Consider the following 12,413-nt stretch of genomic DNA (forward strand, 5'->3'; position numbering starts at 1 on the left):
TGCTGGGATTACGGGCCTGCACCACCATGCCTGGCAGGAAGTATACTCTTGAAGGCTTCTAAGTGATACTGCAGAGTCATACGAGCTTCACAGTGGCCAAGCCTTGGCTTATCTACAGCGATGAGGGTGCTGAGGGAGTGTTCTTGGAAATTCAGCACCCAGTATCTCAGCAAGTTTTATGATGATGTCAAGTTTCCGTATTTTCAGCAGTTCTTTTGAAACAAATCCTTAAATGCTCTCAGGGGTTGCAAGGGAAAATGAGCAACAGTTTTATTTTCTGTATGTGTATCTTTAACACATGTGGCTATATTTATTAGGCCTTATGCTTTCTCTATAAAGGACTTGGGAGTATGAAGCCATAAATTTTAGAATCCTGTAAGAGTATAACTTCCCTCTCCTGGGTGCTTTATCTAAATGCACAGAATGGAAAATAAAAGTAAATGCAAAGGCAGAGATAAACTAAAAGAAAAATGAAATTATGCTTTGCCACCTATCTAAATACAGGTAATAGTTAATGTTAGGACTTTTAAATCTCTTGTATTATTAACTCTTCCAGTGAGCATTTTAAAATTACTCTTTTCACTAAGTGTAAGAGTGTAACTCTTTCATGATCATTGGGAACATCTATTCTTTGGAATGATTTCATCTCATTTAAGGAGTAAAATCTGCTGAGCTAAAGAGTTTATGTTAAAACTAACAAGGAATCAAGTTTTCAAATGAAACAGCTGGCAATTTCTCTCATATTCATGTTTTAATGAATATGGCATAGTCAAAGCCACAGCATCATTTGTGGAATGCTTTAACAGTGAATAGTGTTTTCAGGTGGCTGTTCAGTGACTGTCATTGGACCTCCACACTTCCAATCCCAGGAGATGTCATCAGGATTTGGGATTAAAATTCACTGCTATTAAGTAAAATGAGCTACTCTTTAAGATCAGGATACTATAAAATATTAACATGTCCCACAATTCCAATTGGAAGACCAAGGATCCAACTATGAAATGCCTTGGGAAATACACAATGCCTCTGGGTATTTCTAATAGGTCATCTTTTTATAAAAGTTTTATTTTTATTGGTACATGTATGCAGTACATAGTGGTTATATTCATTGTGGAGATAAATGTACATAACACATCTTCATTCTTTTTTTTTTTTCTGGTACCAGGAATCGAACTCGACCTTATGCTTGCCAGGCAGGTGCTGTACCGCTGAGCTAAATCCCCAGCCCAACACATCTTAGTTCTTTTTGCATCCATTTCCCACCCCACTAATAAGTATCTTTAAATCCACATTAAAACCTCATTTGTTATTCATCTATTCATTTACAAAAGTTTGCATTTATATGTGCCAAGCACTATTTTAAATGCTGGGGATAAATAACAAAAATGCCCTCAAACAGGTAAGAACACATGTAGATAAATATATATAGATCTCTCTCATATTTTAAAATATTGATTAGTATTTCTTTGAATGGGTATTCATAATGTAGTTGACTTGTCTGTCATTCATGGGTATATATGGTCTTTCTTCCTATTACAAACATTGCTACAATGAATTGTGTGTGTACATGTTGGTTTGCAACTACATGTAGCTTGCAACTACATGTACAAGTTTAATTTCTAGAAGTAGAACTGCTTGCTCAAAGAAATTTTACTTTTCTTTTTCAATGTTGGGGATTGAATCCTGGGCCTCATGCATGCTAGGCAAGCACTCTACTACTGAGCTACTCTCCCAGCCCTGATTTGTGCATTTTAAGTCTGGTAGCTACTCCCAAGTTGCCCTCTTAAAGATGCGGCCTCAGTATACACCCCCACCACAATGCTCTAAGAATCCCCTGCCACAGGCATTTTTAAAGGTCAGAGGAATGGGCCACAGTGGACAACAGCAATACTAGAGCAGAACCAACCCAACTCCCTTTGCAAATGAAAACTCTGTTTCTAGGGGAGCAGCCACTCTGTTTACTTCATGGTTGCTATGTGACAAACGTCCCCAGCTCAAATTTACAAGTTCCAGATGAAGGTGGTTTGTCTTTCAACACAAGCCTTCTCTCACCAGGCTGATCTTGAACCTCCCAAGGACAGCGCCCTGCTTAGCACCCTGTGCTCAGATGTGCTTGAGTGAGGAGAAGGGGCACTGTAAAGCCCCAGAAGAAAGAAGGACAGTTCTCTTTCACTACTAGAAGATACTTCCATTTCTTTAACTGGAGTATTTGTCATATGGACCTGCTTCATACTTTCAGGAAGGTAACCTTGGAAAGACAACATTTCAGCTAGGATAATTTTAGTCCTTCATTACAGCCTTATATTTTGATAAATTGATGAATAAAGAAGAAATCTCTGCACATTTATTCCTACTGAAACGATTGTCTAATCATTGCTACTTGACAGCAAAATATACAGCACCAACGTTCTAAGGTATTATTTCTGGCATACTTGACAAATGAAAACATCTCTTTAAGTTGATCAAACAAATGGACTCACTTTGGTTTGATGCAGGACCATCCCTTCAGTTCTCAGACTTAGACTTAAGTGCACGAGACAAAGTCACTAAATTTTTCTTAGGAGAGTAATTGTTTATTCACAGTTCAGGAAACCAAGCTCCTGCTTTTTCTGAGGCTCAGTAAACTGACAGATGATGCTCTGTATTCAGTTACCTTTCTAGATATTCTAGTTTCTCGGGGGAGTTGTTTGATGGCTAAATTTCTACAGGCAGGAAGGATACTGGTGAGTTTTACTGGAAACTAATTTCCCTGCTTCCTTCCCCTCTCCTTCTGCTTTCTGGCCCTGGCTTTAACTCTCCTTCCACCCTGCACAGCATCGCCAGGTTTCTTCTCTCACATTCTAGGACCCACCTCTCATCTGATTTCCCTCTGCTTTCTGCCTGCTTGCCTCCTGTTCCCTTTCAAATCCCCATGCCTCAGAGGCCCACCACCAGTAAGCTCCTCCTTGGACCTGCACGTCCACCCTACCCACTGGCCTCCTTCCTCTGATTTCTCCAGCCTGCAGCCTAACTCCTCCCTTCACAATTTACTTGATCTCCAATCACCAGTCACCCTCACACTTTTCCACTAACAGAAGCACATTAGCAAATTTTTTTGACATCAGCATGTCAGTGACCTAAGATTCCTTTAAGCTTCCAGATCTCTTGAAATGAGGTAATTGGTTACTCACAAATGAGGCAGCCACTTGGAAAACAGGAAGGTCGTTCCTCCAAAGACTCTCATGCTCATTGCAGCATTATTCGTAACAGCCAAAACATTGTAAATGCCCACTGGCAAAAGATGATTAAAGAAAATGGGCCATGTACATACTGTGGAATAATATTCAGCCTTAAAAGTTGATCCTATCTTGTGTAATGACAAGAGTAAACCTTAAGAACATTCTGGTAAGTGAAACAGGCCAAAGACAAAAGACCACAAGCCAAAGACAAAGGGCCACATGATTGTATTTATTTGTAGGATGTCAAGTAGTCAGGCTTATAGAAATAGGGAATAGAGCTGGGCATGGTGGTGCAGGCGTGCAATCTCAACACCCAGAAGGCTGAGGCAGGAGGATCTTTGAGAGTTTGAGACCAGCCTGGGTTACAAAGTAAGCTCAATGCTAGCCTGAACTGCATAGTGAGACCCTGTCTCACAAAGAAAAAAGGAAAAAGAGAATAGAATGTTGGATACCAAGGTTTGAGCAAGGGATTAAGTGGGAGTGAGTATAAAGTTTCAGCCATGTCAAATGAGTAAGTTCTAGAAATCTGCAGTATAACATCACACCTAGAGTTAACAATACTACATGGGATACTTAAATGGTAGATCTCAGATTAGATATTCTTACCTCAATTTCTTTTATAAAGTGACACTCACCAGACTTCTTGGGCTGAGGATATAGCTCAGTGGCACAAGTGCCTGCCTGGCAAGTGCAAGGTCCTGGGTTCAATCCCTGCTACCAAAAAAACCCCAAAACAAAACAAAACAAAAACCAGACTTCTTTGGCTACAAATGTTAATGTTTGCTATATTTCTGATAAAGTTATGCGTGTTGGTATGAGGGTAATAGGCATACCTACAAGTATATACAGTCTGGCCCCGGGAGCCAATGTAGGGTTGGAGGAAAGGGAACAGGAAAATGTTGGATCACCTGGGAGCAGGCAAGCCAGTGGTAGCCAGTCTCCTAGTCCTTAGTCCTTGCAGAGGTGCCTATAGGCAGGGGAGCTAGGGACGCTGGAAAAGTGTCCCCTCCAACTCAGTCTGGTTATCTGGTCCCCTGGTTTGATAAACAACTTCAGCAGAAGCAACTTTCACCCTCCTGTTCCTTCTCTATGACCTCTTCTCCCCTACCCTGTGCCCTTCTCTTCCAATTTTCAACCACTTTCTTTATCTTACCTCAAGGGGGAAAACAAGATGATAGAACCACAGCTACCCACTGATGCTTTACACATGTACCATCTCCACAGTCACACGTTCCATCCTCAGCTCAAAGTTGACTTCCATAAGCATCCATACGTTAACTGGATTGAATAAATGTATGTGTGCAGATAGATACCAGATTTACACAGACATGAAAATAAAAGGGAAAATCAGAATAATGAGGGAAATATATCAATGTGCTATAAAAATATAGAAGCATTATCATTTACTGTGATATAAAGAGGCAAAACAACCAGCTTATTTCATAATAATCTTTACAAAGTATTGCAGCCTTTTACAAAGGCTATTAACAGATAAACATCGCTCCCAGAGTATTTCAGTGCCTGAATCAAATTACTAAGGTACAGTGCCCACTTTCTTGCTGCCTAACATTTTGTTTCCCTGCTCACTCACTCTTGTTTAATAAAGATTAATCTCCCATACTTCTCACCAATTTGCCAGTCCATTTAACAGATTCTGCTAAGCTCCCAGAAGATGAAAACTATTGCAATGGGCAATTCAGATTTTTTGCTTAAAGATGTGCTTTTTAGAGCAAAGTGCTTCTGAAATCAGAGACTTCCACTAGTGAAATACATAACCAAGTTCACAGCTTACTCTAAAAATACTCTCATATTATTTCAAAGAAAACTACATTTTTAGTAGCCTTAACCCTAAACCGGATTAAGCTCAAACATGAACAGATTAATATATAGAAGAGGCTACTTGAGTGCTGGTTCTGGATTTTGACCTAGGTGCTGGTTACCTGGATGTATCCAGTTGCTGAAAATTCACCAAGATATCATCTTATGTTTATTTTAAGAAATATGATATGTTTATTTTAAGAAATTTATATCTTGTTTCAAGAGTTCTAAAAACTAAACATGTTTTTTTTAATGATTAAGTTTATTGGTACAATTTAGATATGCATAATGATCACATTCATCATAGAGAATTTGTACCTGTACATGACATATCTTAATTCATCTTCTTTCCTTCTTCTGCTCTCTCCAAGTCTTTATTTACAAAGCTTTGTTTCCATTTTATCCTATTTTCTCATTTTTTCTTTTCCCTTCCACCCCCCAATTCCCTTTTCTGTTTGAACAATTACTTCCTATTTCCCAGTATCTATTATACATTTTGGTTCTTATTTACACTTTCAGTTTCTTACAACAGAGAGACTATGAGATATTTATGCATATAAATATGTTATCTTCAAATGAAGATACAGAAGAACTGGAAATCTCTATGGATATATTTTACCAACAGTCTAATGCAGTTACTATAATGTTTGCTGCTTAAAACCAGGAATCCAGTGTTGTACTCTGGAAGTAAATCTTTAGTTGTGGATGCAACTGATTGAGTACAATCAGCAACAAAGTCCTTATAATAATAATGCTTTCAGATGGCTTTAGTTTTCAGATGGCCTGGGAGTAGGGCTGTGGTTGGACCTTGCAGAAAAGCTGCTTTGTGGCCACTGCATTCCCTAAGACGCTCTGCCCTGAGGTGACCAGCTGTGCCTGTCCATCTATCAGGAAGTTCAATGTCAGATGTCAGAGCCAGTTGCCACAACCTAGTTCTAAAGCCACATGCTCACTGTCTGCCTGTTTAAACCCCTTTCCCCTCCTCCCTCAGGATAGCTCAGCTAGACTTCTAAAGCTAAATGCACCCCAGGCCTCTCCCTACTATCCCAAATACATACCATCTCTATATGTTAATTTTTATATTCTATTTAAAACAAACATAAAAATCTCACCTTCCTCAATGGCTTCAGTTTGCTTGCCTGTGCACTAGCCAATCCCTCTTCTCCTTCCCAGCATCCTCGGTATTCTGTTTGGACATCAGTATTGCTCCAGGGAAGGTGACCCAGATCCTGGCAAATAGTCTTCAATTTTTGTTGTTTGTGTCCTCCTAAAAGGTCAAGTACACAACCTATGTGGCAGAGGAGAAAGATCAAAATGAGCTGAGCTCTGACAGTATCGCCAAACCTGTGGATCAAGGCTTAATTTATGCTACTCTTCTCTGTGGCCTTTCCTGGTACGCTAGCTGATACATTTATCATTTTAGCTTCTTTGAGGTGGAATTCCTATTGTTTTTAACCAAAACATGCTAACTGATGCATGAAAAGACATTTGTTAAACAGTTGATACCCATGGAAGCCATTCTCTTATTTCTTCCTCTTGACCTACTATAGTCAGCCATCAGCTAAGGAGTGCAGACATGAGCTGGTCACCCCTCTATGTGTCCCTTGCCCTTTCTACTAGGGCATTTTCCCACTTTGCCACATATTATCGAGGGTCATCATCTTCTTTCAGAAACTCTGAGATCCAAAATGATTTGAAAAGATGAGAACATTTTTTTTTCTAATGTACTTTTGTATTTTGGCAACAAAACTTCACTTAAAAGTGATTGGGGGCATTTGTGTCCATTTTTTCCACTTAAGTGAATATTTGTGTGTACAGACTATTTCACTGAAGGAATGTGAAGGTGTTTCACTTGCAGACAGCATCCCAGACCCTGCTGGGGATGTAAGGTAGTACAGGTCCATAACCCCAAGTCCATAACCTTTGGGGTGAGCTGTGATTGGAGTTCAGTATTTTGATGTTTTTAGTAAAGTTTTATACTTCATATAATGTGCATTATGATGGCAGGAGTATTATATATTGGTCACTAATTCTCTAGTGAGAAACCATCTCCAAATGAAGAGGAAGAACATTCACAGATTCTCTGTCTACCACCAGGGGGTCTACAGACTTCCATACTGGAGCCAGTGCCTGGGAACCAAGGAAAAGTCTTTCATCAGTGTGGTATTGATGTAGCTCTCTCTCGAAAAGGGGATTTGTGTTTGTGTGGTACCATAAGGATGGATGCATGAATTGTTCCTTTGTCAAAATCCATGAAACTACAACATAAAGAGTGGACCTAATGTAAATTATAGTAGTAATACTATGTCAATATTGGTTCACCAGTTGTCATAAATGTATCACACTAAAGGAAAGTGTTCTCATAAGAGAACTGAGAATGGGAAATGGAGGAGCTAGTCTTGCTTTTCTCTCACTGAGACAAAATACCCAGCACCCAAAGTTAAAGGGGGGAAATGTTTATTTAGTTGCATTTGTAGTTGTTTCAGTCCACAATTTGGTGGTTCCACAACAGGGTGGCTTAGCAGAGGGCAATCGCAGAGTAGAACCAGTTCATGGCAAGCAGAAGATAGCAAAAGCAAAAAGGCAAGGGACCATAACAGCATCTTTCTGCCCCTTTCATGGTACCAAAGATACTTCGGGTGGGTAGCACTCACACCCTTAATCCTAGTGCCCCTGATCTTAGCATTGCACACTCTAGATCCTGCCACCTCCAAAAAAAGCCCCTCCCATGACAGCTTGAGGCTTTGGGGTGATATCTAGACAACTCCATAATAGGGCCTGAAAGGGATTCAGAACTTTCTGCTCCATTATTCTATAAACCTAAGACTGCCCTAAAAGTCTATATATATTTATAATTTTTAAAAGAAGTAAATGTACATTTTGGGGAGAATATGCCTACTTTAATAAATTATTTAGCAAACTTACAGGTCAACAGGGAACTTTTGGGTGGAATGGAGTAAAGATCTGTAGATATTTATCTAAAAACCTGGGGTTCCCCCACTGCAAGCATAAGTACCGATGAACATTTTTTCTTATTTTCCTGGATATCTCTGTTATTCAAACCACAGGATTCATACTCAAGACAGTGTCTGGGAAAAAGAGAAGATGCGTGGAATGTGGGGTCTTCTGGTGAGATTGGGTAAAGTTTTCCAAGGAAAAGAAATGGAAATTTTACATGGACACAGGCCAAGGTGAAGGATTTTGGGAAGAAAAGGCCCAGATCTCAGTAAACGAAAACCCTCCTCTGGGATCTCATATTCTTAGGTGCTTCCTTGAGGGCCTATACTCAGTATGGTGGCTGGAGATATGGGTTTTGAAGCATCACTCATTGAGATTAAATATTAGTACTGCCAGTGAGTGGATGGGGGACACTGTGTAAGTTACTAAATCTCTCTGGGTCTTGGTTTCTTCTTTTATAAAATGGAGATTATAACGTCTGCCCCACACAGTCATTGTGGAGATTAAAATCATGCAAGGAAAGTTCTCTGTACTTTATGTAATAAGTACCTAAAGAAGGTTAGTTTTTACTAGTTTCTTATTTGCTAATGTTATCCTTCTCTAGATTCTTCAATAAAGAAGTTTGCATAGATCATGGTCCATGTGTTGATTTTTGAAGAGACTCAGGGGAGAGGAGAGCCAAGAGTTGAGTGAAGGAGATATTTCTACTCCATCTCTTCTAGAGCCCCATTGGAAATGTGACATTGTCCTGTTGAGGGGCTTATAAGTCCAACGTTCAGGGATGACTAGCCATGATAAAGTGGGAAGAAAGACTCACGATGCTACAGGAACATTCCAGAAGGGAACAATCTGAAAAGAGACAATAAAACAAATCATATAGTTTAGAGAATGCTGCTTTCCTAAAAGAGTAGTTACAAAACCAAGTGAAAACCTAAACGCACCTTCTACAAAAAAACACTTCAAAATGTTCTTGTTAAATTTAGGCAGATTGTGTTAGGTAAAGGGTGAGATCAAATAGCCTCAAAGATAGCATCTAGCCTGTCTATGTTTCCCTTTGGGAGCCCATTACACTTTCAGACTATTCTGTATTCATCTGATGTCTTCAGCTCTGCCCTCCCACTGAGGCAGGAATCTCACTTGACTATAATCTCGGACACTACTCTTTCAACCCAGTCTACACTATACCTACACACTCACTTACTAACATACTGCATTCCTCCCCTTCTTCTTTCCTTCCAAACCTTCAGGGATTCTGTTGCTTACTGCACTAAGGCCAAGAGTTCTAGGTACTTGAGGTCTTAGTAAATTCCATAGGCTCCTTCCTTTCCCATGCAGGCTTTTATATCAGCCTCTTCCATGGTGCTTTCTATCAAATGAAGTACCTGAGTGGATATGTATAAAAGGAGCTACAACTCCTTTTTCCCTTATCTGTCCATCATTTACCTTTCACAGATCTGAAATGTGTCCTTTTAAGTTCTTTATGCCATTAGCACAAGTCACTCAGTTCCCACGATTAATCTATCCTCAGCTTCTCTCAAATGTTCTACATTTTAAAAAACTTTTTTTACTTTTTTTGTTCCAATCTATTTCATGATCATTCTGTTTACCTAATTAGAGCTAAGCTTTTAAATCTCATTTTCAAAAGCATATTCCTGATGAATTACATTCCCTTTGAATAGCTGATCTTTATAAAAAGCTCTAAATCTGAGTTCCACACATTTAAGAGTTTATGTTATAAGACTAATGAGTAGGAAGAATTAATTGTCCCACTGTTTTTAATAGAAGATCAGGGAGAGGAAAGATCATTTTTTTGACATATGAAAGGACCAATCAATCATGAGCAACTTGGCTAAGAGGAGAGAATTAACTTGGATTTAAAAGATGTCATTTTTCTCTCCCTTCTTGAACACAGAAAGGGACTTGTTCCCTGAGATCAAAATTCAGAATACCATTTTTCTTCATGTTGCTCTATTTTATCTTCCATTTTTGTCACCAACATATTTTGCTTGTTCATTTTTTTCTGTCGAAGGCTATGCTCACAAACTAACACAAAGCCTCAGATTCCTCTATGTGTCTAATCTAAACATAAGCTTAAGGTTACAAAGGGAAATGAAGTGAGTCAATGCCTCCCTAGTGCTCGATCTTATTTATTTTGACTGCCAAAGATAAGCTAGAGGAAAATTACCATGAAATTCTTTTAAAGGTCAACTCATTTTTGAATGACTTGCTACAAAAGAAGACATGAGGATTATTCAAACACAATAGCCTTAAGAGGAAAAAAAATTCATAAAATAGCTTGGTCCTTCAGCAGCTATACACACAAATTTTCCAAACAAATAACCCCAACTAACTCATAATTTAGACATTTAAGGAATAGTTGCCAATGGTATAAACTGACATAATTAGACATAAAAATGTCTCCCAAAAGTTCCAACATGGGGTTGTTTATGTGCATACTTGGTAAGATCATAATACCCAGCTAATATGTGTGTATGCCTTGTTTTGCTAACTATGACAATATATGATTTCATAAAATAATAATTAAAATATATATGTATATATAGGTTCTGTGTCTCTGAAGAGTCCTAATGTAATATATATGTATTATTATGGCTGAGTTCCGTGAGTCAGAATCGAGCAATGTGATATAATAATGCTATAAATAGTAGTCTTTGGGATGGGAAATAGAGTGCTTGCCTAGAATGTTTGAGGCCTTGGGTTGTTTTTTTTTTTTTTTTTTAAGGAAGAAAGGTTTATTTTTCTCTCAGTTTGTAGAGGTTTCAGTCCGTGAGTGTCTGGATCCAAGGCAGGGTGGCATGGCAGAGGGACATTATATGGGAGAAACACTCCAGGGCAGGCAGAAGGTAGCAAAGCAACAAGGGTTGACAACAACTCTTTCTACCCCTTGTATCTTATCCAGGGTACCCGCCCTTAGTGCAGATAGCACTCATACCCTTAATTCTAGTGCCCTGGGTTCTAGCATCCCACCATGAATCAATCTCAGCATCACATATACTAGACACACCCACCTCTGAAAAAAACCTCACCTATGATGCATGAGGCTTTGGGGGGACATCTAGACACAAGCCACAACAGAGAAAAAGGCAAAGTCCTAATTATGACCTGTAAGGCTCCTGGTCTGATGTTCTATTACATCTCTAACCTAGTTTCCTACTACTTCCCCTTCATTCTCTCAACTCTAGCCATACTATTCTTTGCACTTCCTCCAATAAGGCAGGCATGTTCTCTAGGTACGGCATTTGCGCATGCCATTCCTTTTGGGGCTGGCTTCCTCCCTTCTTTCATGTATTTTCTCAAAGTCATTGTTTTTACAAAGGCCTTTCACTTCACCATCACCCTGATTCTCTTCATATCCCCTGGACATATTTTTAGTTTTTTTGTTTTGTCCTTATCAAGTAACATTGTTATGGTTTGTGTCTGGATGTCCCCCCAAATCCTCATGCGGTCATGGGCGGGCTTCTAGAGTTTATGATTGATTCATGGTCCAATGCTGGAATTATGGATGTGAGTGCTACACCCGCCCTGGGGCAGACAGTTTGCATACAATGTAAGGAAGGGAAAGAGGCTGCCGCCACCTCTCCTCCCTTTTTCTCTTTTTTGCCTTCGCTGTTTTCTGCCACCATGAACTTTTGCCCTCTGCCATGTGCCACTCTGCCTTGGAGCCAGCCAAGTATGGACTGAAACCTCCACAAACTGTGAGTTAAATAAACCTTTGCATCCTTAATTTTGGCCGTTGGGTATTTTATCTTAGCAATGAGAGAAAAGTAACTAAGACAAAAATATTTAAGGATTTATTCCTATTTTTCACTCCTCTACTAGGATATTGGCTCCAACAGGGCAAGGAGTTCTTTTCTGTTTTGCTCCCTGCTACTGTTTACCCAGCACCTCTGAAGTTCCTGGCACACAGAGAATACTCCTTAAATATGTGCTGAATAAAAACTACATAATAAGACCCACAAGTCAAGTTGGGAGTTCCTACAGCAACTTCAATGTTGAATTAATATAATCCAGTTTCTTTGATTCCTGGAACCCAGCTGCCTGTGGAATCCTCAGGAGTAACTGAGGGAAAAAGGGCTCACAGAATCTTGGTTTTGGTTTCACTAGAATGCCAAAACCCTATGGGCTTAAGTTCAACTGGGAATCTTTAGCATGTTATCATGTTCCTGTGTTAGCATGTTTATGATTTCTGTCTGCCCACTCAGAGCATACCAGTTGAGATGCTTTCATATTTTTGATAAGTTAGACATTCTGAATGTTATTACAGGTTTTCCTTAACTGAATCTTCCTTTTCCAGGCATTAGCTGGGTATGGTGGCACACATTTGTAGTCCTGGTGCTCGGGAGGCTGAGGTGGGAGGATTGTTGTGAGCTCGAGGCCATCCTGGGCTGCAGAGTAGGC

Source organism: Chinchilla lanigera, unplaced genomic scaffold (assembly GCF_000276665.1).
Source record: "Chinchilla lanigera isolate Chin_1 unplaced genomic scaffold, ChiLan1.0 scaffold00066, whole genome shotgun sequence".
NCBI lineage: Eukaryota > Metazoa > Chordata > Mammalia > Rodentia > Chinchillidae > Chinchilla > Chinchilla lanigera.